The sequence below is a fragment of the Chiloscyllium plagiosum genome, unplaced genomic scaffold (genome assembly GCF_037043375.1).
Source record: "Chiloscyllium plagiosum isolate Xiang-an unplaced genomic scaffold, Cpla_swu_hap1 HiC_scaffold_3, whole genome shotgun sequence".
NCBI lineage: Eukaryota > Metazoa > Chordata > Chondrichthyes > Orectolobiformes > Hemiscylliidae > Chiloscyllium > Chiloscyllium plagiosum.
In genome coordinates this window covers 5,279,093-5,306,712 of record NW_028270141.1, presented here as the reverse complement: position 1 = coordinate 5,306,712, position 27,620 = coordinate 5,279,093, and the positions used below count along the sequence as shown (strand labels likewise).

Here is a 27,620-nt window from a genome sequence, read left to right as displayed (position 1 = left end):
CTGCAAAACCATTTGATGTGACACCTTATCAAATACCTGCTGGGAATCTAAGTACAGTGTTATTCATCCTCTAGGTGAATGAGGAATTCCTGATATCAATTTCAAAATTATCCTTGATCAATTCAATTGTAAAGCTACTAATTTTACTCTCACAAATAAGCCTTGTAACGATGCTGTCACTTTAATAAATTATTTTGTCCTGTTTTTTTAAAAGAAGGTTGTAGAGCAGAGGCACAAAACTGCCTACTGAAGATGGCTTACGTAAACAGCTTGGGAGACCTTGGGTTTTGTTACAGCTGAACAGGTGTGGCCAGCTCTCACACACCAGACTTTCTCGTTTTATTTCCCTGTAACAGGCAGAAACTATTCGGGGTCTCAGAAGAGTTGGAAGATTTAGTGAATCATTCCGTGCTACAACTTTCTCTGAAATGTCTTTTGATGTTATTTCCTCCTGGATTGGAGAACTGCATGTAACTGTCTGAATTTATCTTTTTGCCAAGTGATGCGTTTATGGGATGTTATTATATTGGAACAGTTAATTAGCAACAGGTACTGTGTCTATTATTCAGTTAAGCTTTCCAATAGTTAAGTTATTCTAAATTCCTCTCTCTTTTGTTTGTATCATAATTAAAGTGTTAATAAACTGTGTTTTGCTTAATGTGGAATTGTTTGACCAGTTGCATCACATTTGGAACACACACTTCGCATCTACTTTTAAAATAAGGAAAATTTATGGTCTATGCTACATTCTTAAAATATTTTAGGGGGTCCCATATAGTCCAAAACAATAAGTTGTATTTTTGAGGGGAACAGACATTTCCTGGCAATGGGAAATATAATACTGTACATTCATTACATCAGGCGGTACCTGTGTTTTTCCTAATGGTTGTGTCACTACCTCTGGACCAGTTGATCTGGGTTTGAGTCCCACCTGCCCTGACCTCGTTTCATAACATGCTCAAACAGGTTGAGTAAAATAATTTACTATTGTCTGCAACAGCCACATCTATCTAACATTCATCTAAAGTCTGGTCTTCCCAAAAACTGCAACAATGCTACGGGCTCATAGAGAATACAATTGGAGTAGAGTCAAGTGGAGAGCTACTAACTCACCAGCATAAACACATTTTTGACATATCCTCTGCTCCAGCAGGCAAGTGATTCTGGGGTTTGATGGGAGATTGACTGCATAGTAACAATGTCAGAGTACGTACCATTAGCCGACACAGTACCTGACATGGAAGTGTTTAATGTTGTCAACAGATGCAAAGTGAATTAGCTCTCATTTTCCATTAAGAGCAACCCTTAGCCTAAGAGCACCAAAAAAAAAAATGTTATTTTAAAGAGACATTGGTTCACTGAACCTCATGCAACAAGGGTTGTTTAGTCTAACTGATACCAGGTCAAGTGTCATTTCTGTCATTGATAAAAGCAATGTTTAACCTTTGCTTCTCGAGATTCTGTTCATTTGATTTTATTCACTTAAAATCTATTGTGAGTGGGAGCAGTTCGAGGGAGAAGGTAAAACTTTGAATTATATCTTCTGTAAGTTATTAAAAATTTCTTCCCATGGTGTCATATGTAGTATTATGATTTTAAATAAAGGCAGATACAAAACAGGCTGTGATACGGGCAGATCGGACACAGTCTGGACTTTGTGACTGGAACAGGCTGTATATAATTTCTATTCCAACTGTAAGAGTCAGGAGTAAATAAATAAATCTGAAGCTTTGTTGCTTGTCCAGTTGAAGCTTGTTATTGATGTGTTCAGTGAAAAAAAGAGGGAGGAGACCTGGGCTTTTGCAAGTTTTTGCTGAATCTTATTTCCAGAATAATCCTGTCAATTTTTTGGCTGCGATTGCAACTTTTTCCCAGACTAATTAATCACATTATCCACAGAAATATGTTTCCTTCTCTCTCCATGAACTTGGACTCGCGTAATCTTTGTATTAGTCAGGGAAACATGAAATAGGATTGCTGCGGGCTGTTACTGAAATGGGGGGAGGGCTGAATTATATGAGCTTCCAGAATAGCAACTGATATCCCCACCCAACTAAAATTCTGGAGGGTTGCGATTGGTGATGCAAAGGTAAGGCCAAAGGCTATGAATAGACTTGATGTAGTGTCTCCACCCTTTTAGACCAGAAATTTCTACCTCTGCACTTTAGGGAAGGAGTTTCCAGGGTTGGATCAGAACTTTGGTGAATTTCAAGCCATGTAACAATTGGGCGGTCCTCCCTGGTGAAGAAGCTTGTATACTTGTACAAATAGATTTGCAACCAGTTTAGAGGAGGTGGCGTATTATCACAAGACTGTTACTCTATGTAATGTTCTGAGGATCCAGGTTCAAATCCCACTTAGCAAATGGTGGAAATTAAATTCAATTTTTAAAAGTATGGAATTGAGAGTCTAATGATAACTATCAATCCATTGACGATTGTCAGGAATAGCCCATCTGGGTGACTGATGTCCTTTAGGAAAGGAAATCTGCCATCCTTACCTGGTCTGGCCTGTATGTGACCCCAGGCCCACAACAATGTGATTGACTCTGAACTGCTCTTTGGGTCACTTAGGGTTGGGCCATTGACCTAGCCAGCAATGCCCTCATCCCATGAATGAATAAACAGAGTTTCTTGCCCGCTGTTATTAGACTTCAGAATTGACCTTTCAAATTTTAAATTTAATGTTGATTTTGCTCTCTGTGCACCTTCTCTGAAGTCTTAACATTCTTCGCTTAGTTATATTATCTTAATGCACTTTGTATGGTATGATCTGTGTGTACTGCACGCAAAACAGTAATTTTCACTTTATCTATGTACATGTGGAAATAATAAATCAAATCAAATCACAGCCAGCATTTATTCTCATCCCTAGATCCTCTTGAAAAGCTGGTGATGACCTTTCTTCTTGAATCATTACATTCAATATGCTATCAACAGACCCATGGTGCCATGCTTGACTTGACCACACTGAAAGTCTGGCAGGCTGTTGCCAATCCCAATATTGGCATAGTTTCAGTGGAGGTACAGGAGGATAGGTCAATGGTGGGAAAATCATACGATGGATTTAAATAGAGCTTCCCATTGATGGGGAGCATCAAATTCAGCCCATGTTCCCTAAGCCAAATGTGACCTCGTTATTCCACTTTCTCCTCCTGTTTCAACTTGATATGAAATCCCAAAGACATCTGTGACATGACAGAATGCACTAGCATTGTCTGCAAATGTGCTTTTTTTTCACTCATGGGACATGGGCATCACTGGCTGAACCAGCATATATACCCATCCCGAGCTGCTCTTGAGAAGGTGGTGGTGAGCTGCCTTCTTGAACTCCTACAGTTCACTGATCAGAATTTAACTGGAGATTCTTTTATTTTAAATATATGAATTTTTACAGACTTTCTGTCTCAAGCTCAGTCATTCACCTTATGCAATTGGAGCAAAATTCAAATCTGCTAACATCCATTCTTTGAGTATTTATAATAAATTTAGCAATGTGACCCTGTATAATATATAAATACATTCAGAGCATTTCTGAACTTATGAGGGTATTCTTTAAGGCAAGTGCAGTTCTTATTGCAACATTAAAATCAAGGTTTTGTGTCGATTTCAGGACCTATTTTCCAAAAATTGGTTAACATTAATCTGAGATCTATCAAATTTTCCCAGACCATCACTGTACAAAGAGTCATTTAGAGATCTTTTTGAGGTTTATAAAATCATAGATAAGATGAATAGCCAAGGCTTTTCCCTAGGGTGGGGCATTCAAAACTAGCCGGCATAATTTTAAGATCAGAGGAATAATATTTAAAAGGTACCTGAGAGACAACTTTTTCACTTGAAGGCTGGCTTGCTTCTGGAATAAACTGCCAGATGAAGTGGTGGATGCAGGTACAGTTACAATATTTAACAGTCATTTAGACACTTACATGAATAGGAAAGGGCTATGGGCCAAATGCAGGGAAGTGGGATTGGTTTAGTTTGGGAAACATGGTCAGCATGGATGAGTTGGACTGAAGGGCCTGTTTCTGTGTTGTATGATTCTATGACTGTAACATAGAGTTTTACCCTCTGGATTGAATGTTCTTTGCATATTTAATAGAATACATGGTAAGTTGCGGTTTAAACTTCCTGATCACATTTTCTTTCTATCCCAGGATTTAGTTACCTACATAGGCCCAATAAAATTTGTCAGATCCCATATGGAGAGCTGTATCAGGAATTCCTTTGGTATCCATACCTTCACCAGTCTGAAGGTAATGAAGACCAATTCAGGACAGTGGTCAAGCAATTTCAGTGCTCACGCAGAAACAAATGAATTTGTTTCCTTGTCTCAATCTCAATTCCATAAGAGAAGAGTAAAATTTACAATGTCCTTTAACAATCCACCTTCATTTTAGAAGAGGAACACTCAATGAAATGGTGTGACATTAATAATTCTCATACAGATGTTGGTTTTCATTATTCATAGATTTCAAATAAGTATCACATGACAGGGTTTTTTTTGTTTCATGGGCACAAACTGTCAAGAAATAAGTTACAAATCTATTTTTGCTAGGACCCTTACAACTAGTGAAGAGGAAACATTCACTTGATCAGTCAATACAATTCAGATTCGGTTTAAAGCCAAAACTAGGAGGAAAGGTGTTGATTCTAACTGTTCAGCGCTAATTCTGAAATGATATGCAGTTTTACATGAACAGTTAGCCTGATCAGTTAGTTGACCCTAATGTCTTTACCTATCTCTAGAATGCCTGCCTTTATGTAAACAATTCCTGTTTTGTTGTTGACTTTAGTTTTGTTGTTCTTTAGTTTTCTTATCTTTTCTGAAGTTATTAGATCCTCACTTTAAGGTACTAACATTGGACAGATAGAATCCAGAGAACACTTGTGAATAGAAAAACTGAAACTATAGCGTGGGGAGTAAAGTTTGCACCAGAGAAAGAGAAGTCTGCACTATAAATAAAAGTGATTAGCAGGAACTTACATGGTGCTACAGAGAGTACAAATGTGTACAGGAAGTGACCCTAGGCACAAACAGGGTAAAAATATAAAGGCAGTGAATATAATGATGAGCAGTCAGATAAATAGGAAGCGAAATTGAATTATTGGGAACATAAATAAGAAATAAGGGATCATGAACTTGAGACCACGAGGACACAGGTCACAGGCGAGGACACAGGTCACAGGCATATACAGTAATACAAGGAGGAGAAGTAGGCCTGAGAAATGGAATGGGATTATTCAACAAGATGGTGGAAATAAGAAAAATATCCTTGGAAATGGAAAAGGAGCACACACAAGAGTTTTTGTAAAACTAGTGGACCATATACACTGAAAATAAGCCACAATTTTGAAATGTAGAGTTTTGAATGATAGAGGTCTGCAGTACAGAAGAAGACCCTTCAGCCCATTGAGTTTGAGCCACAGGGGACTTCAGTACAGTCTGTGTTCCTGTACTCTGCCTGCTGATCACCCTTGCTCTTTCTGCCTGTTCAGTCTTCTCCTGCAGTGTGATTACTTCTCTGAACATACTATCCACAACATGCTCAGCATCACAGGTGCAAACTCTCCTTCTATTGCAGACTGCGTCACAGTTAATTTAAAAACTGCTTTCATTTTGTCAACCCTTTCTATTTAGAGACTCAATGATAGTCCAGCTATAATGCCAGGACATAGTTACTCATGTAATTACCCTCTTACTTTGCTATTGGATTCATATCAAAGTGAACAGGGTTTCTTCCTCTTGTTGTGTACAACAGATGGAGAAATAAACTGGCTGACATTGACAAGTTGATTTTATTCAGTCAGCCTAAAGTATTAACTTAAAATGTTCCTCCAATTTTGTTGTGATGAGTACTTCCAGATCTACTTTGGGTCTGATTGCTGCATTCTATCTGAAATAAGGACAGCAGAGAGCTGCAAATCTAACCTGTGGACCAGGATTCGTTGCAAATATTCCTGCAGTAAAATTTCATAACTAATTAAATGCAGCAACAATCTTAGACTTTTGGTAAAATTAATAAGTGATGTAGGTAGACAGACAGAATGCCATTCCAAGTATAGGAGCAAAGAGGGGGTCAACATGACGGCACAGCATGAGTTTGTAAGAAATCCATGATTCCTCATGTGGGGAATTACTGATCCCCACTCGGTAAAGTCAGATTTTTTTTTATGCCAAGAGGAAGAGACAAGACAATTCCAAATCGGCTTTGGTGCAGCTCTCAGCTCTTAAGTATTGTAACCTACGCCTATACACTCATACAGGCACAAACACACACAGTCATTCACTCACACTCACACACGCACACATACACACTCATTCACACACATACTCACACTTACACATATGCACACATATACACACATACACTAACTCTACTGTCAAATAGGACTAGATTAATTTAGAATATCAGGTCATCGTTATCGACTTGGACTGAATTCCCCTCATTGCTGGTGATGGCCATGTAGGACTTACCCTTGCCCATTCCACATGCTGTGATCAAATAGATCCCTTCACCATGACCAGGCCAAGTGGACAACTGACTGGAACCAAGCACCTGGACCGTGGTGCTGGGGGTGACTGAGGGTACTGGGATCCCCTGACTAAAAGCAGCATTCCTTTGACACCTTGAGAACTTGACACCAGCAACTTTCCAACATGGACATTGGGTTGAATAAATGCATGGTGAATTTGTCACGTAGAAATTGGTACATCTCAGTGCACCATTCAGCAACATAACCCGCATCTGATCCCTACTGACCAGCAGCCTGTCTGTGTCTCCACATAAGACAACATATCAATCCTCAATACAACAACACTGATAACCTTCAGAATTGAGTGATTCACCAACACATCAACAGGAAAGGTATGGCAGGGCACAGCAAAACTCAGATGCTGTCAGTGTGCAGATCGGTGAGCAAGCAACAAGAGAGAAATCAGACAAAGATCTCACTCCTCCTGCTACTGTGGAAGTACGAAGTCAGATGCTTTGGATTGTTGCTATTATTTCTTCTTTGTTCTTAAAGTCTTCAAATAGTTTGTCACCAGTCATTTCTTTGTTGATTAAGTCACTCTCTGTGAATGATTTGTTATGTTGAGTCAGAAGAATACAAATTGAGTTGAAGTTTCAGCCCAGACCTTGGCTTTTAAGTTTTCAAAGCAGCCTTCAGCTCATCAACTATTTTTGTCCAAAGCGCAATGTTCAGGGAAAACCTACCGTTGAGTTTACGGTCAAGTTGTTCCAAATTCCCCTATTTACTTATCGATCTACTTTGGTGACATGAAAGGCTCTTATAATTGTGAATAGAAATTCCTCTTTCACGTGGAAAGTGTATATTGTTGCTTTGGTTTTGATGGTCCATGCTCATCACTCATCACTCTTGCTTCAGCTTGTAGACCATGATGTAATTCTGCTGCTGGTCACACTGCAGGTTGGCCTCTGGACCTACTCCTCTGTCACAGCCAGAATACTGCTGTTGCTTTCAAGTGGGAAGGCACAGGAAATCACTTCTGTGGCTGTAATTTGTTTTTTGTGACCCTGGTCAACTTGCATTGATCAGATATTGGTTGTGGAGCATGGCAGCATTCCCGATCATTTTTCTTTGTCCTGCACAAAGTGGCACAGTGGCTCAATGGTTAGCACTGCTGCTGATAGTGCAGGGGCCTGTGTTTGATTCCAGCTTTGGGCCACTGTCTGTGTGGAGTTTGCACAATCTTCCTGTGCCTGTGTGCGTTTCCTTCAGGTGCTCCGTTTCCTCCCACAGTCCAAAGTTGTGCAGGTTACATGGATGGGCCATGCTAAATTGCCCCATCGTGTTCAGGGATGTACAGGCTGGGTGGGTTAGCCATGGGAAATGCAGGGTTACAGGGGTGGGTGGGTAGATGGGATAATCTTCGGAGGTTCAGTGTAGACTAGATGGGCCACATGGCCTGGTTCTACGATTCTACAAACCTTACTTTGCACTGCAGTAATAGTGTTTCTGGGCCAGACTGAAACATGATGCAGCAAGTGTACACTTTTCTCTAGCCACTTGGCTTCTGGAGGTGAGAGTCATGCCGCAGCACAACAACCCTATCAGGATTCTGGGTAATCCAAGATGCAGGACAGGAAAAAATTCTGGCTGTAACAGCTGCTCCTTTTTTGAGGTATTTTAGGTGCTGGAGGTGATTCCCTCAAATTCCAGGAGCAGCAATTCCTGTTTCATATGCTGTTGCATTGTTTTGGAACTTTGGGAAAAAAAGGTCAAAATAACAGCAGTTTTAACAGGGAGAATAACAGACAAAGGAAGCACATGGTGTGGTCATTGCAGAAGAGAGAGAGAACCTGCACAGTTACTGCCTTTGCTGTTTGAATTCATGTATCGCTGGACATCGGAGTGCATCTGGGAAAATTAACAAACAGTGAAATTCACAACTGATCTTGGAGGAACTGTTGGGTGAAGTTCACAGCACAGATCAGATAAATTAATTGTTGTTTTAAGTATGGCCAACAGAGAATCTTCAGTAGTAAGTAGAGTGGGTTCTTTCTTGATTATATGTTTTCGGAGATATGTCTCTTGATTAAACTTAAAATAAAAGCCATAACTAATAATTTAACCTGGGACAGTCTTTGTAGAGGAATAAAATGGTGTTATTTTCTGGGTCTGCAGATTGTGAAGGAGCAAAAATGGCCTTTAATAGAGTGATATGTACTTCTTGTCAGATGTGGGATTTAAAGAGAGTTTAAGGGTTACTGCAGATTATTTTTGCCATAAATGCTGTCAGCTGCGAATCTTATCAGATCGAATGAATCGGTTGGAGGGACAGTTAGAAGCGATGACGAATTTGCAACAGCAACAGTATATGATGGATGGCAGTTATAGGAAATGGGGAAAGTCTCAGATACAGTCACATAGATGGGTTAACTCCAGGAAAGGGAAGAGAGGTAGACAGCTAGTGCAGGAGTCTTTTTGTGGATATACCCATTTCATACAGGTATGCTGTTCTGGAAAATGTAGGGGGTGATGGATTATCGGGGGAACATAGCACGAACAGCCAGGTTTCTGGTATTGAGACTGGCTCTAATGCAATAAGGGGTACGTCCGGTTCCAAGAGATCAATTGTGTTAGGGAATTCTCTAGTCCGAGGTACAGACAGACGTTTCTGTGGCCAACAGAGAAAAAGCAGAATGGTGTGTTGTTTCCCTGGTGCCAGGATCAAAGATGTCTCAGAGAGGGTGCAGAATGTTCTCACGGGGGAGAGGGGTTGGCAAGAGGTCATTGTCCACATTGGAACCAACGACATTGGAAGGGAAAAATTTGAGATTCTGAAGGGAGATTACAGAGAGTTAGGCAGAAATTTAAAAAGGAGGTCCTCGAGAGTAGTAATATCTGGATTACTCCCAGTGCTACGAGCTAGTGAGGGCAGGAATAGGAGGATAGAGCAGATGAATGCATGGCTGAGGAGCTGGTGTATGGGAGAAGGATTTGCATTTTTGGATCATTGGAATCTCTTTTGGGGTAGAAGTGAGGGGGGCGGGGAGGGGGACCCAGGGAGATAGTGAGGAAAGAGATCAATCTGAGACAGGTACAGCTGAGAACAGAAGTGAGTCAAACAGTCAGGGCAGGCAGGGATGAAGTAGGACAAATAAATTAAAGTGCATTTATTTCGATGCAAGGGGCCTAACAGAGAAGGCAGATGAACTCAGGGGCATGGTTAGGAACATGGGACTGGGATATCATAGCAATTACAGAAACATGGCTCAGGGATGGCCAGGACTGGCAGCTTAATGTTCCAGGATACAAATGCTACAGGAAGGACAGAAAAGGAGGCAAGAGAGGAGAGGGAGTGGCATTTTTGATAAGGGATAGTATTACAGCTGGGCTGAGGGAGGATATTCCCGGAAATACATCCAGGGAAGTTGTTTGGGTAGAACTGAGAAATAAGAAAGGGATGATCACCTCATTGGGATTGTACTATAGACCCCCAATAGTCAGAGGGAAATTGAGAAACAAACTTGTAAGGAGATCTCAGCTATCTGGAAGAATAATAGGGTGGTTATGGTAGGGGATTTTAACTTTCCAAACATAGACTGGGACTGCCATAGTGTTAAGGGCTGAGATGGAGAGGAATTTGTTAAGTGTGTACAAGACAATTTTCTGATTCAGTATGTGGATGTACCTACTAGAGAAGGTGCAAAACTTGACCTACTCTTGGGAAATAAGGCAGGACAGGTGACTGAGGTGTCAGTGGGGAAGCACTTTGGGGCCAGCAACCATAATTCTATTAGATTTAAAATAGTGATGGAAAAGGATAGACCAGATCTAAAAGTTGAAGTTCTAAATTGGATAAAGGCCAATTTTGATGGTATTAGGCAAGAACTTTCAAAAGCTGATTGGGGGCAGATGTTTGCAGGTAAGGGGACGGCTGGAAAATGGGAAGCCTTCAGAAATGAGATAACGAGAATCCAGAGAAAGGATATTCCTGTTAGGGTGAAAGGGAAGGCTGGTAGGTATAGGGAATGCTGGATGACTAAAGAAATTGAAGGTTTGGTTAAGAAAAAAAAGGAAGCATATGTAAGGTATAGACAGGATAGATCGAGTGAATCCTTAGAAGAGTATAAAGGAAGTAGGAGTATACTTAAGAGGGAAATCAGGAGGACAAAAAGGGGACATAAGATAGCTTTGGCAAATAGAATTAAGGAGAATCCAAAGGGTTTTTACAAATATATTAAGGACAAATGGGTAACTAGGGAGAGAATAGGGCCCCTCAAAGATCAGCAAGGTGGCCTTTGTATGGAGCCACAGAAAATGGAGGAGATACCAACTGAGTATTTTGCATCAGTATTTACTGTAGAAAAGGATATGGAAGATATAGACTGTAGGGAAATAGATGGTGATATCTTGTAAAATGTCCAGATTACAGAGGAGGAAGTGCTGGATGTCTTGAAACAGGTAACGGTGGATAAATCCCCAGGACTTGATCAGATGTACCTGAGAATTCTGTAGGAAGCTAGAGAAGTGATTGCTGGGCCTCTTGATGAGATATTTATAGCCAATAGACAATAGACAATAGGTGCAGGAGTAGGCCATTCTGCCCTTCGAGCCTGCACCATCATTTAATATGATCATGGCTGATCATCCTTAATGAGTATCATGTTCCTGCCTTATCTCCATAACCCTTGATTCCACTATCCTTGAGAGCTCTATCCAACTCTTTCTTAAATGAATCCAGAGACTGGGCCTCCACTGCCCTCTGGGGCAGAGCATTCCACACAGCCACCACTCTCTGGGTGAAGAAGTTTCTCCTCATCTCTGTCCTAAATGGTCTACCCCGTATATTTAAGCTGTGTCCTCTGGTTCGGTACTCACCCATCAGCGGAAACATGTTTCCTGCTGCCAGAGTGTCCAATCCTTTAATAATCTTATATGTCTCAATCAGATCCCCTCTCAGTCTTCTAAACTCAAGGGTATACAAGCCCAGTCGCTCCAGTCTTTCAGCGTAAGGTAGTCCTGCCATTCCAGGAATTTACCTCGTGAACCTACGCTGCACCCCCTCAATAGCCAGAATATCTTTCCTCAAATTTGGAGACCAGAACTACACACAGTACTCCAAGTGTGGTCTCACAGGGCCCTATACAGCTGAAGAAGAACCTCTTTGCTTCTATACTCAATCCCTCTTGTTGTGAAGGCCAGCATACTATTAGCCTTCTTCACTACCTGCTGTACCTGCATGCTTACCTTCATTGACTGGTGTACAAGAACACCCAGATCTCTTTGTACTGCCCCTTTACCTAAATTGATTCCATTTAGGTAATAATCTGCCTTCCTGTTCTTGCCACCAAAGTGGATAACCATATATTTATCCACATTAAACTGCATCTGCCATGCATCTGACCACTCACCTAACCTGTCCAGGTCACCCTATAATCTCCTAACATCCTTCTCACATTTCACCCTGCCACCCAGCTTAGTATCATCAGCAAATTTGCGAATGTTATTACTAATACCATCTTCTATATCATTAACATATATTGTAAAAATATATATTGTGTCATCGATAGTCGCAGGTGAGCTGCCGGAAGACTGGAAGTTGGCAAATGTGGTGCCACTGTTTAAGAAGGGTGATAAGGACAAGCCAGGGAACGACAGACCAGTGAGCCTGACAGTGGTAGGCAAGTTGTTGGAGGGAATCCTGAGGGACAGGATGTACATGTATTTGGAAAGGCAAGGACTGATTCGGGATAGTCAACATGGCTTTGTGCGTGGAAAATCATGTCTCGCAAACTTGATTGAGTTTTTTGAAGAAGTAACAAAGAGGATTGATGAGAGCAGAATGGTAAATGTGATCTATATGGACTTCAGTAAGGCGTTCGACAAGGTTCCCCATGGGAGACTGATTAGCAAGGTTAGATCTCATGGAATACAAGGAGAACTAGCCATTTGGATACAGAACTGGCTCAAAGTTAGAAGACAGAGGGTGGTGGTGGAGGGTTGTTTTTCAGACTGGAGGCCCGTGACCAGTGGAGTGCCACAAGGATCGGTGCTGGGTCCTCTACCTTTTGTCATTTACATAAATGATTTGGATGCGAGCATAAGAGGTACAGTTAGTAAGTTTGCAGATGACACCAAAATTGGAGGTGTAGTGGACAGTGAAGAGGGTTACCTCACATTACAACAGGATCTTGACAAGATGGGTCAATGGGCTGAGAAGTGGCAGATGGAGTTTAATTCAGATAAATGTGCGGTGCTGCATTTTGGGAAAGCAAATCTTAGCAGGACTTATACAATTAATGGTAAGGTCCTGGGAGTGTTGCTGAACAAAGAGACCTTGGAGTGCAGGTTCATAGCTCCTTGAAAGTGGAGTCGCACGTAGATAGGATAGTGAAGGTGGCATTTGGTATGCTTTCCTTTATTGGTCAGAGTATTGAGTACAGGAGTTGGGAGGTCATGTTGCGGCTGTACAGGATATTGGTTAGGCCACTGTTGGAATATTGCATGCAATTCTGTTCTCCTTTCTATCGGAAAGATGTTGTGAAACTTGAAAGGGTTCAGAAAAGATTTCCAAGGATGTTGCCAGGGTTGGAGGATTTGAGCTACAGGGAGAGTCTGAACAGGCTGGGGCTGTTTTCCCTGGCGTATCGGAGGCTGAGGGGTTTGCAAATTTATGAGGGGCATGGATAGGGTAAATAGGCAAAGACTTTTGCCTGGGGTCGGGGAGTCCAGAACTAGAGGGCATGGATTTAGGGTGAGAGGGGAAAGATATAAAAGAGACCTATGAGGCAACAGAGGGTGGTACGTGTATGGAATGAGCTGCCAGAGGAAGTGGTGGAGGCTGGTACAATTGCAACATTTAAGAGGCATTTGGATGGGTATATGAATAGGAAGGGGTTGGAGGGATATGGGCCGGGTGCTGGCAGGTGGGGCTAGATTGGGTTGGGATATCTGGTCGGCATGGACGGGTTGGACCAAAGGATCTGTTTCCATGCTGTACATCTCTATGACTCTATAACCAACATACATATGGCAAGGGAGCATGGGCACACAGTGAGGTTGTCTGTCAGAGACTCTGTGATTGTCCATTCGATCAAAATCTGCCTGTTTGAAACCAGGGATCGAGGAGGACAAGTGCAGCAGGAATATCTGTTCTTTAGGGAAGAAAATCTGCGAATATAACTTGGCCTGGCCTAGCCAGGTGATGAAAAATGCACAGTAATGTGAGTAATTCTTATCTGTCATCTGAAATGGTCAAGCAACATAATCTGTTCAAGAACAATTAACAATGGATAATAAATGAAGACTCAGCTGGCCGTGTTTACATCTGATCAAAGAAAGTCTTACATGAATGATCACTTAGAGTCATAGAGATGTACAGCACAGAAACAAACCCTTTGATTCAACTCGTCCAACCAGATATCCTAAATAAATCTAATCCCATTTGCCAGCACTTGGCCCATATCCCTCTATACCCTTTTTATTCATGTACCCATCCAGATGCCTTTTAAATATTGTGATTGTACCAGCCTCCACTACTTCCTCTGACAACACATTCCATATACTCACTAACCTTTGCATGAACAATTGCCCCTTAGGTCCCTTTTATATCTTTCTCCTCTCACCCTAAACCTATGCCCTCTTGTTCTGGACTCCTCCACCCCAGGGAAAAGAGCTTGTCTATTTACCCTACCCATGCCCCTCATGATTTTGTAAACCTCTATAAGGTCACCCTTCAGCTTCCAACGCTCCAGGGAAAACAGTCCCAGCCTGTTCAGCCTCTCCCTGTAGCTCAGATCCTCCAACCCTGGCAACATCCTTGGAAATCTTTTCTGAACCCTTTCAAGTTTCACAACATCCTTATAGGAGGGAGACCAGAATTGCACACAATATTCCAACAGTGGCCTAACCACTGTCCTGTACAGTTGCAACATGACCTCCCAACTCCTGTACACAATACTCTGACCAATAAAAGACAGCATACCAAATGCCTTCTTCACTATCCTATCTACCTGAGACTCCACTTTCAAGGAGCTATGAACCTGCACTCCAAGGTCTCTTTGTTCAGCAACATTCACCAGGAACTCACCATTAAGTGTATAAGTCCTTACTTATGCATTTTAAAATGTTAACCCTTCAGAAGTTCATAATTTTGTCTCGACCATCAGACTCACATTTCCCCAGGATAGCTGAACAAGCATCTCAGAATCCATTAGTCCTTTTAAAGACATCCAAAATCTTATATATCTCTTGAAGCTTTCAAAGTTAGTTGCCAACCTGCAAGGTGTGAACTAAAGTTCACTCATCTTTAAGCTTTCGAGTTATCAGAGTAGAGTTGGTCTGCAAAGAATGAGTGAGAACAATGGTGTAAGCTTAAACAATTCATTCCAGATCTTACAGTGGGTTGATTATTCATTCCTGCTTAATGCAGTGTAGCACTTAAACAGGTGAAAAATCTCTCTGAATGTATCTGAAAACTTTTCCAGTTATGAAATGCTTTTCTTTCACTTGTTAGCTTGTCAATTCTCAGAAGAAAAAATATGCCAACTGTACAATTTAATTGTCATTTACATTTTCTGGTCAATGCATTAATATCACGACGTTCAGAAAACATCGATATAATTTGGGCTACAACATTTATGTTGTAACTGAAATGGAGATGTTCTTTATAAACATTTATACGTGGTGGGCGGCACGGTGGCACAGTGGTTAGCACTGCTGCCTCACAGCACCAGAGACCCGGGTTCAATTCCCGCCTCAGGCGACTGACTGTGTGGAGTTTGCACATTCTCCCCATGTCTGCGTAGGTTTCCTCCGGGTGCTCCGGTTTCCTCCCACAGTCCAAAGATGTGCAGGTCAGGTGAATTGGCTATGCTAAATTGCCCTAGTGTTAGGTAAGGAGTAAATGTAGGGGTATGGGTGGGTTGCGCTTCGGCGGGGTGGTGTGGACTTGTTGGGCCGAAGGGCCTGTTTCCACACTGTAAGAAATCTAAGTAATACTCTTACTGCCTCCAATCTTCGGTTCAAAAATTGCTTTCAAAATTAAGGCGGCTCTGTACAAATTCTGTAAATCCTGAAATACCCTTTTCTCAAAAGTGCTGGCAGATTCTGAATGGATCCTGTGGGGGTCTGAGCCCGCCTGTATTCCCTCACAAAGATCAATGGCCAGAGATAGAAATGGAGGCAGTATTTCTGGTTGTGCCTTGGTGGCTGCTTCTTCTCCAAACCCAACTCCTTTGTCCTGTTTCAATATTGCAAAATCCTGGCCTTTGTCTCCATAAACCATCACTGAAATATTGAAAGTACACAGTGTATCAACAACTATTGAAGAAATATTTATTTCTGGTTTAATCATCAAAATTTAAAACACAAAATTTTAAAACTTCTATGCTGACAGTGCATCATTGTTACACACATGCATCATGAGATAATGAAAAAGCATATAAAATCAGTGTCTACAGCTAAATATTTTATCTCATTGTTCCTATCTTTTACCGGTTTACCATCCAGTAAAATTTGCAAGATAAAATGCAATTGATCGAAAGGTTTAGCAAGTCAGTTGGCTCAATTGGCTTAATAGACAGTTTGCAATACATGGTAATGCGAGGGGTTTGAGCTGAGGTCCTGTAAAAGCTGAAGGTATCATGAAGGTCCCACCTTCTCAACATTGTCCCTCACCTGCGATGTGGTGACCTTCAGCTTAAACTCATCAATAACCATCTCTGTCTGATGTGAGAGCAGCACTCTGGTCCTCTGGGGCTATGGCAATGTTATCTATATCTGAATGTTTGCAGTAAATTCTCAGGGAAATGAAATTCAAATTGTTTTGACTGGTTACATGATTTATTCTTAATCCACACAAATAAAATGAAAGTTCAAATTCTTTCCACAATTGGACACTTTGGAACTTGTTTTCCACATTACATGAGCATGTCATTTCTATTTTGCTCTATAGTGTAACCATCAATGTTACATCTAGAATGGTAAATTTAATTTTAATTCAGGTGAGACAGCAATAATATTTTGCACAGGGATTTTAATTCTGCTTCAGATCATTGCATGCATTGTCAAAGAAATACAATAAACATATGGTCATGAATAAGCCACGAACAACTGAATATTTGTTAAAGTTATACTTACTCATTTTCTACTATAAAATAACAAATAAATGTTCAGAAATCTGCAGTTAAACAAAGTTGGCAGGAAGCTTTTTTCATTTTAAAAAGCATCAAAATTAATTTGTAACAGATAAGACCCAAAGGCAGAACTTTTGGAAATTAATGTACAAGAGCCAAGTGGAGGGAAGGAAGGGATTAATCGAATTGACCATATTGCTTGGATGTTCCGGATGAGAAACGTTTTATTGGTATTTATACAATAGCCAATCTGTCAGCCATTCTGAATATCACCATTCCTCACTTTTGTTTCCCAAATGCGTTTTGATTAGTCCCTGGGGGAATTGGCAATGAATTGATATTTTATACCAGATTCACTCTAATTACAGGGTCTAAAATGACTAATTAAAATAAGAAATGTTCTGTAGAAAGCAACCTTAAGAGTTTAACTTTGCTCACTTTTGCCAAAAGGAATTTGGAAAGTTTCTCTTTTATAAGATATTATTTTGCTATTTACTGGATCAGAAATCTGACAATGTGAGAATTTTCAGGTTTAAATTCCACACTATGTCTGGAAACAATTATGGAGGATAGCTTCTTCCACTCTCTCTGTCCCTTCTCTCTTCCATCCCCTTTCTTTCACTTCCCTGTTACTTCTCCTATCCAATTATTTCCCATCTCCCTCTCTTTTTACGATCATCGTAAGCATTGCCTGCTGAAGGAGCCATAATAGTGCAGTGCTTTCTTTCTGTGAGACATTGTCAGAACTCAGACCAAATCAAACAGGATGTTTCAGCTTTCACATTTACCAACCTTAATAGGAAAACCTGGGAGTGCAAACTGATTTGTTTTGTTCCTCCCAGTGCTTCACAAGAAACTCAGCATTCAAAGACAAGCAATATGAAGAGTAAAGAACAATACAACACAGGAACAGGCTGTTCAGTCCTGCAAGCCCTGCACCAACACCATACAAAACTGTCTCCACTAAAAGGATCCATCTCCCTCTTTTCCCTTCCTATTCATGTATTCACCCAAGGATTCTTGAATGCTGCTATTGTGTCTGCTTCCACTACCTCCTCTGACAGCTTGTTCCAGGCACTCACCACCCTTTGTGTGAAAGACTTGCCTCATACATTTCTTTTAAACACCCTTCTTCCCCCACAACTTAACCCTATGTCCCCTAGTAATTGACCCCTCCACCCTGGGAAAAAGGCTTATACTTCTCACTGCCCCCATATCATTCACAATCTTATAAATTTCTATCACGTCTTTACCTCAACCTCCTGCATTCCAGTGAAAACAAGCCCAGACTATCCAACCTTTCTTCATCGCTAAAATCACCCAGACCAGGCAACATCCTGGTAAATCTTTTCTGTACCCTCTCCAAACCATCTACATCCGTCTGGTAAGGGGGTGACTAGAATGGCTCTGAGGAAGGGTCACTCAACCTGAAACATTAACTCTGATTTCTCTGCACAGATGCTGCTAGACCTACTGAACTTTTCCAGCAATTTCTGCATTTGTTTCTGATTTACAGCCTCCACGGTTTTGTTTCGGTTTTTAATGGAGTGAGGTTGCTGTACCTACCGGTAAGCACTGGGTATCTATTAATCATGCCAGAATTATTTGGGATTTGTCAATCATCTATGACCAGCCTTATGTATTGCCAAGCAAACTCCTGATAATGAAAATTATTTTTTTACAAATGTAGATGCTCATTCCTCCAGATTGCAATTATTGTTGAAGATTTGAAAAAAATGAAGAAATGAACTTACTTAGGAACTTATGGCTTCAGTTTTACTTTCTCACTCTTTCAATCCAATCATTCATTCGTTCACTTTATTTCACATATTATATGGATTTTTAGTATAAGTTATCTATTGAGGCTTACATTTCCTGTTTCAGACTCTGCACATTGTTCACAGCTCCCTTATGGTCTGCAATGTGTTAAAACCATTTTCTACTCACAGCAACTCCAGCGCATAGGAGGTTGGTGGGTGAATGGAAGGATAAGGAATGATCATTGTTGACTGGGATATTGGCATTCCATTCAATTCAGGAAATTAAAGCAGCACAATCTTGATTTTCTGCTCTGTTATACTGGGGAGACACTGCTGATACTTGTGAGAAAGCAAGATTTGAAATTCATGTTGTTAGCAATAAAAGATATTGCCAAGGTAAATGTACTCAAGTTTTGCTTCATGTTAAAATATTGCCAAAAGAGGAATTTTAGTATTTCTTCATTGTATGTGTGTTACAGCATTATAAGCTAAAAAAATCTTGCTGCAAAATAATTGTTCACCTACATTCCAAATGTTTCACCAAGGCATTCTGCATTGTTGCTCTGTGGTTAATTAAATTGGGCTAGCAACAAACACCAAGCACATTAACAACACAAGGCACCTTCTCAATGCATCATCATGCCCACATAAGATGACTATAAGTCTAGGTATCACACACAATACTTTCTACCTTCATAATCCAGCTTGGGAACCTCACCCCTCTCCAGCACATGTGACAAATGATTATTTTTACCACTTAAATCAATGGTTAAAAGATGATACTATTTTGTGAATTGCCGAAAAACACTCATGGCAGATGAAACTACTTGCCTGAAACATAAAAGGTAAAACAAAAAGTTATCTATTTATTCCTTCTTCCAACAATTGTGTCTGTTCAATCCACTTCCATAGTCGGTCACACATAACTAACACCAGCAAATTCAAATGGAAAGCACTTTGTTTGCTCTGAAGAGGAAATGTTAGAGAGCCTGGGTATGAAAGCAACAGGGAGTGTGACAGCAGATGACATTAAAAGACTCCCAAAAATCACAGCTAGCATCATGTTCTCTCATCATGCGTTCTTCTGTCATTCACTGAGCCTAATACTGTCGTAAGTCATTCTTTGTAACATTCCGATTCATTGGGGATCTTGGCTCTAGCATTCCAGAATATGTTTTAGTTCTGATGTACTGGATTCTTAAGAGGAGACAGTGTCATACTCCAGTGACCAGCTTCAGCTTACAGAATTTTTCATCATCTACAGGTAAATTGGCAGAGTTGAATGCGCCCTAGTTTAGTGAGCTCTAAGTAAGAGCACTTGATAAAGCCCCAAATGTGAGTGAGGAGGAGTAGCAGTAGGTAGAATTGCAAATGATAATTGGAAGGTCCCCTCATGGGCTTCTGCAGATGCTAATAGTGCATTCAGATATGGTGATAGCAGCCTGTACATTTTAGATGTATCCACAGAATTGTCCATGACACATATGTGTACTGAATGATTGACTTAACAATTGAAATTTCAAATGGAAGGAACAGCACCTATTAAGTTGCCTTGACCTAGCTGTTATGTCCAGGTATTGTCTCAATCATAAATGATTGTTAGAGTCATGAAGACTTTGGAGCTTCAATCCATAACAGTGCCGAATTAAATTCAGTGTGCTGGGGCATCATATTGTGAAAGGTCAAAATTAGGACTCATTGCAGCAGAACCCTGTTCCCTTTCAGATATATGAACATACACAGAACAAATGCAGGGCAGAATCTAATAAAGGCTGAAGGAGATGACTCTTTGGTTGATATACGTATGCACCCAAATCAGCACAGCATTCCTGGAAAGGTCAATAACTTCTAAAATGTTCAAACCTCCAGTTAACGGACAAGAAATGACACCATAATGATTTCAGGTATGGGGATCTGTCAACCATCTCACAAACCCAGATCTCATGACTACAATGTCTCCTCACCAGCCTCCAGACATCCACCCTTCATAAGCTTTATTTTGTCCAAGACTCTGATGCCCATACCCTATGATGCACTAGTTTTCCTACACTGGCTCCCAATTCTCCAACACTTCCAAATTTAAAATTGCCATTTTCAAGTGTAAATGCTTTCATGTTCTGATTAACTCTGCAACCTCTTCCAGTGATGAAACCCTCCTCTGCTTTCCATTCCTTTTTGTGTTTTCACTCAACTTTGATGGTACTCCCTTCAGGAAGCTGAATCCTACACTCTATAACTGTCCAGCTAAAACTCCAATGTCTCCCTACTTTTCTCTGTGTATATATTTAGCAAGCTGTTGTGCAGCATTGCTCCTGATTTCTCCTGGTCTGCCTCAGCACCTGTTCATATTTGTTTGTGCCTTGCCAAAATGCTATAATGATGGTTCTTTTACTTTTTCCCCATGTGGTAGATCATTGATCTCATAATATCTCATGCTCCCCTGATCAACTCAGTCACAAAGTGGTTGGAATAATCATTTTATCTGGTTGACCATCAGCAAATGGCTAAACATCTAATGGAGGTTAATTTTAATTTTAATGCTTCAGATTCAAATGCTCCAAAAGTTCTTGCTTCAGTTAACAGCATGTAATTAAATTGTGTGAGTAGTACATGGAATACACAGGGTCACTTTTGTAAAATATATATTTAGAATTGACATGAGGATGCTTCTACTTTTCTCAGAAAGAATTATTTCACCTTTATTGAAAGCTCTTAAGACTCAGTCATTGCTTGTACATTCTAAGATGGATTTGAACTCTCAGGTCTCTGGTTTCCATAGTACAGAGACTGACCACCTGCTGATGGGAGGCATTGAGGACTGGACCTCATTACAATATGACTGCTGGTTGCACACCCCCAATAAGATCCTAGTTCATGTAATTAAGTCTGGATAGTCCAATATTGAGCCCATTCAACTGGCTTGAAGATATTGGGACTGATGAAACTCTGAAATACATTCAGTACACATATGATAGCATGGCACAATGTGAAGGAGAATGTGGCATTTTGCTCAACTCTGCAATCTTTGTGTTTGACCTACATTTCTAAAGGTATCTCTAGTCACTCATGGGAAAGTCCTATAGAATGCAAGCAGGAGCATTTGTTTAACGTCTTTGCCTGGCAGGCTCAAAGAAAAATGGTCAACCACAAAGACAAAATGACTCCTTAAAATTAACCATTTCCCTATGCTGAATTTTTCAATTCTGTTACATTTATTTTACAGCTCTTATTTCATAGACTTCATTTAAAAGTTATTTCTGAAACATCAAAGAATAGCATTCTGTTTTAAATCAATATCACATATTGGAACAAGAATGTTCAAAGTTTGTGAGAAGATTTGTAGCTCGGGTGCTCGTTGTTGTGGTTCTGTTTGCCGAGCTGGGAATTTGTGTTGCAGACGTTTCGTCCCCTGTCTAGGTGACATCCTCAGTGCTTGGGAGCCTCCTGTGAAGCGCTTCTGTGATCTTTCCTCCGGCATTTGTAGTGGTTTGAATCTGCCGCTTCCGGTTGTCAGTTCCAGCTGTCCGTTGCAGTGGCCGATATATTGGGTCCAGGTCGATGTGCTTATTGATTGAATCTGTGGATGAGTGCCATGCTTCTAAGAATTCTCTAGCTGTTCTCTGTTTGACTTGTCCTATAATAGTAGTGTTGTCCCAGTCGAATTCATGTTGCTTGTCATCTGCATGTGTGGCTACTAAGGATAGCTGGTCGTGTCGTTTCGTGGCTAGTTGGTGTTCATGGATGCGGATCGTTAGCTGTCTTCCTGTTTGTCCTATGTAGTGTTTTGTGCAGTCCTTGCATGGGATTTTGTACACTACATTGGTTTTGCTCATGCTGGGTATCGGGTCCTTCATTCTGGTGAGTTGTTGTCTGAGAGTGGCTGTTGGTTTGTGTGCTGTTGAGTCCTAGTGGTCACAGTAGTCTGGCTGTCAGTTCGAAAATGCTCTTGATGTATGGTAGTGTGGCTAGTCCTTTGGGTTGCGGCATGTCCTCGTTCCGTTGTCTTTCCCTTAGGCATCTGTTGATGAAATTGCGTGGGTATCCGTTTTTGGCGAATACATTGTATAGTTGTTCTTCTTCCTCTTTTTGCAGTTCTGGTGTACTGCAGTGTGTTGTGGCCCTTTTGAATAGTGTCTTGATGCAACTTCTTTTGTGTTGGAGTGGTTGCTTTCATAGTTCAGGACTTGGTCTGCGTGTGTGGCTTTCCTGTATACCTTTGTGGAGAACTCACCACAGAAATCAGTCACCATTGGTCTTTTTTTTAAGATTAGATTACTTATAGTGTGGAAACAGGCCCTTCAGACCAACAAGTCCACACCGACCCGCCGAAGTGCAACCCACCCAGACCCATTCCCCTACATTTACCCCTTCACCTAACACTACGGGCAGTTTAGCATGGCAAATTCACCTAACCTGCATTTTTGGATTGTGGGAGGAAACCCACGCAGACACAGGGAGACTGTGCAAACTCCACACAGGGAGTTGCCTGAGGCGGGAATTGAACCCAGGTCTCTGGCGCTGTGAGGCAGTAGTGCTAACCACTGTGCAACCGTGCCACCCTTCAACTGCAAGAGCTTAAGCTGTGAATGTCACTGATGCTGCTTGTTTGTGAATCTGGCAGATGAGCATCACGATTAATTTTAGGGGTTCCTACCAACTTTCTCTCTCTTGCACTCTCACTCCATCTAAGACGGTCAAAGCTCAAGAATGGCTGAACAGAAAACGTAGAAAAACAGCCTGAATTTTCCACTCTTCTACTTGCCAGCAGGCAATTTTCTGCCCATTCATTTTAATAGGCAGAAAATCATGGACTGGCAGACTCAGCAGGAAATTCAAGGCATCTTCCAAGCCTCCAAGTTTTCTCACTAAGTGTCCAACATATTAGACTTGCAGCTACCAGATTTATTAGACACCACTTGTTTATAAGTTTGGAAAGCTGAGTGCCAGTAAGATACTTTTCGATTATATGCAGCAGCTTACATATTTTAGAAGAGTTTGAGAAAGATTTCTGGCCTTTATTTTGCAAGAATGCAGTCTAACTAAACAGGAAACAACTTTTATGATTTTTAAATCCACTATAATGGTAAAGGAATTACCAGGCATTTGTTCAGCAATTTATTTTCTTTTTACCTTAGAATTAAAATAACTTCCTATCTTGTGCAGTCAGTGATATATTTGCAGACTTACATCGACAATATAGATGGATATGGAATCATGTTGACCACCTGATTGAAGTCACATACATCGTGGGTGTAATAAGCATTCACCAAACAGAAAATACCGAATTCAGTCTTAGTATTTAATACATCCTTATCTCACAATTACAATATTTTGAAACTCTACAAATTCCTATATGTTTTATGTTGGTGTGGTGAAGTGAGAAATGTAAAACCAAATAGGTGATTTAGATAAGTTTCTAATCCTCCTAAATTTCTATAAAAAATAGTTAAATATTGTTCATTAAGTGAAAAATATAAATAGAAGTTACATCCAGTTGTCTCTTATATATTTGAAACACAGCCCACAGCAGGAAGGAGCATTTTGAAGTATTGTGCAAATTTCCTGCATTGTTAAAGTCAATAAAGCTATGATCACTCCCATTAAATACCAATAGTCGTGTATCAAAAGGGTGTAGAGATGTAGGTGTTCGATTGGGGTGGACAAAGTCAGAAGTCAGAAGTCACATGACACCTGGTTCTAGTCCAACATGTTTATTTGAAATCACAAGCTTTCGGAGCGCTGCTCTTTTGTCAGGTGAAGTCAGAAGGGTATATTCATTCAATAAAAACTGGAAGAACTGAAGATGTTGTAAATCAGAAACAAAAACAGAAATTGCTAGAAAAGCTCAGCAGGTCTGGCAGCATCTGTGGAAAGAAATCAGAGTTAACATTTCAGGTCAAGTGACCCTTCCTCAGAACTGAGACCCTCTGAAGAAGAGTCACTGAACCCAAAACATTATCTCTGATTTTTTCAATAGATGCTGACACACCTGCTGAGCTTTTCCAGTAATTTCTGAGTTTGCTACACTTCTTCAAGTTGAGTGGGACACCAACTGATTGACACCATAAATGATCAACAGATGGGAAATGTGTGATTTTTTACCTGCCAGGAAGCTTTAACTATCACTCCTCAATACTAACATTAAATATATCTATGCAAGGGTCCTACCAGATATCTATCATTTGTTTTCACTGTTTTCTGAGAAATAAATACAGGGGGCTTGATGTAAATATCTATGTCCTTGCTAAATGTGGCTAAATGTATTTGTCCTTTGTTTGGTTTTCCAAGCAAGTATTTTTCACAAACACACTGTCCAGTTTCTGATATAGATGCTAGCAAGAACAATTCATTGGAAACAAGGTCTAGTGGATTGAAGCTGAGATAAAATTCTAATGTCTCAATCATTTGTCCACAGAATAAGCTGCAAATGTCAAGTTAACTTTGAAACTCATCACCTGGAGCACTATGTTTCTCATCCTATGAAGGAAAGAAAGCAACACTACTTAATGTAATTTGGGATATTAAATGAGACAATTAGCTGAGAAGATGAGCAAATTACGGATAGAGGTTGAGAGGAGAGTTTGGTTCAAGAAGGGAACCTGGTGGGGAAGGAGGAAAAGAGGAGGAAAATGTGTGAGCCAATAGAGAGGACAGAGAGAGAAGATTGCGGGGTAAGAAGGAGAGTCAGGAGGAGGACAGGAAAGAGAGGGATCGAGAAGCAGACAGACAAGCTTTTAACACGCTCATGGTTTATTTACTCATACCAGCATAGCTACAGAATGTATCAGGATGTCGTTAGGCTTGTCATTACAGGCAAATTCACACTGGGTTTCAGGTCTCATCTGTCAACATAGTACTTAGACACAGTTGTTCTAGCAACTATAATTACTATACCTGGATATTAAACATTGCAACACATATATGATAATGCCAACGACAGGCATAGCAGATTCTGCAATTAAATGTTGATTATTTAAGAGAAGATACTAGAAACTTTTTATTCTCCCGTGGGATGTGGATGCCGCTGACTGGAACAGCATTTATTGCCCATCCCTAGTTGCCCTTGAGAAGGTGATGGTGAGCTGCTTTCTTGAACCGCTGCAGTCCATGGCTGTAGGTTGACCCACAGTGTGGGCATGTCATGAAAAACAATGCAGACAGAAATTGCAGGAGAAACTTAGCAGATCCAGCAGCATCTGGGGAGAACGAAACAGAGTGAATATTTTGAGTCTGTTATGCCTTTCCTTCAGAACTCTGAAGAGGATCTTTGGATCTGAAACGTTCATGTTGTTTGTCTCTCTACAGATGCTGCCAGATCTGCTGAGGTCCTCCTTTTGCTGACATTGTCTATCTTGACATTCCCAACATAACATAAGACTTTCAAAGATCTTTTTATAGAAGAAACAGACAAACATTTGTAGCAGGGTACAGGTTGGGCAAGCAAGGTGTTGGAATTAATTGAATTATTTTACCAAAGAGCCAATTTCACCGGGCTGAATTTTACCAGGTTTTGACCGTATTATTTTCGTTGAGTTTAAGGGGTGTTTGGTCCACAAAGCCTAGTCAAATTTCTCATGGTATTGTTCCAAACTCGTCTCATTAACTACCTACCCTGCTTCTACGGCACACCTCTTGACCAATGCTACCACTTGCTGTAGCAAATGTTTTCATCACTGCCAGGATATCCTGGCAATACTGTCATCCTGGTGCCAATGCCAGATTTAAAATGCAGTTGCACAGCTGGATATGGGCTGGCGTTCTGGAGTTGCCTGGCACACAGTATCTTAGAGCCTCCCTGCCATAACACGGCCCACCTCGATAACACCCCCCCTCCCTATATATTAAATGGATAGACCACTGCATTGAACATTTGAGTGATATAGCCAGTCAGCCCCTAAGGATGAGTGAGTGCCCCCCTAACTGAAAGCTGTACCGGTCCCTGACTGTCTTTCTACGACTTCCCAGACCCATAAGTCTGACTGACCCACTTATTGGATTGGAGAGGTAAGGGTCCCCTGATCCTGACTGAGCTGACTGCAGCCAATCACCCTTGACTTACTGTACTGGTACCCTCTGACTGAGGAGTACCTCCCTGGGCAGCAGTGAGGATATTCCCTGTAGACACAGTGTGTTTGCCGTGTATGTAGCTGGGAAATGGTGCAGGTGTGAGAATGATATGGCACTAAGCTGGACAGCACAGTGTCCACTTCCTGAATGGTCACTGTTGGCAAGGTTCCAGGTTTATTTCCTGATAAAGGGCTTTTGCCTGAAAGGTCGACTCTCCTGCTCCCCAGATGCCGCCTGACCTGCTGGGCTTTTCCAGTGCCACTCTTATCGACTCTAACTCTCCAGCATCTGCAGTCCCCACTTACTCCTTATTTTTCACACTAAAAGGCAAGATAATTCAGCAGAGACTTTAAGCTCAGGCTGAGGGGCTGAGACACAGGAAGGTAAGAAACAAAAACAGAAGCTGCTGGAAAAGCTCAGTAGGTCTGGCAGCATTTGTGAAGATAAATCAATGTTTCAGTTCAGGTGACCCTTCTTGAGGAGGAAGGTAGAGCAAGGCAGAAAGTCTGGGAGCATTCAGGTAGGCTTTAAGTGAGTGGGTACTCAGACAGCAAGTAAATAGTCATGAGATACAGATTGTGGAAGAAGTAACCAATGAGTTAGAGGGGTTCTTGTCCCTGTGTCATTCCTGAGGAAGGACTTTTGCCCAAAACATTGATTTTTCTGCTCCTCAGATTCTGCCTGACCTGCTGTGCTTTTCCAGCACCACTCTAATCTTGACTCTTGTCCCTGTGTGTTGTGAAGCATTGCAATGACAGTTGCTGGCACACTCCAAAGTGCAGCATTGAAGTACAGAAGCATCCAGTAAATGGATCAGACTATGTATCATGATGTTGCAATGAAGCTGGCATATGTCAGATGCCAGTGTCCATGGATATGAGGTGCTAGGTCACTGCCTGGAGTGTACCCTAAAATGTGAGTGCCAGTTGTCCAAACGACAGTCCAGAGCAGCAAACATCCAACTGGAATCTCCAGGTACCAGCTTTGCCTCCATATCAGAAATTCTTGGCATCCTGTTTCTATTCTGTACATGATTGAATAAATACCTGCTTATTAATGTGGTGAGATTTGGTGTTAATGAGTGTGATAATGAGTGATAGTCCCCATTAATAGGCATTTCTCCACTCACTGGTGAGAATCATATTTTGACATCTTGAAATCTGGTGGAATATTCAACTCATTGC

General features: G+C 41.0%; 1 long non-coding RNA gene across 1 annotated transcript in view; it reads left to right on the top strand.

Moving 5' to 3' along the window:
* Positions 1–1,438: 1,438 nt before the first annotated feature.
* Positions 1,439–27,620, top strand: part of LOC148150512 (uncharacterized) — a 37,805-nt gene continuing 11,623 nt past the window's right edge. Inside the window, exons 1-2 of the long non-coding RNA XR_015751769.1 lie at positions 1,439–1,521; positions 18,068–18,177. This is a non-coding gene — a long non-coding RNA (uncharacterized LOC148150512). The remainder of the gene's footprint in view (positions 1,522–18,067; positions 18,178–27,620) is intronic.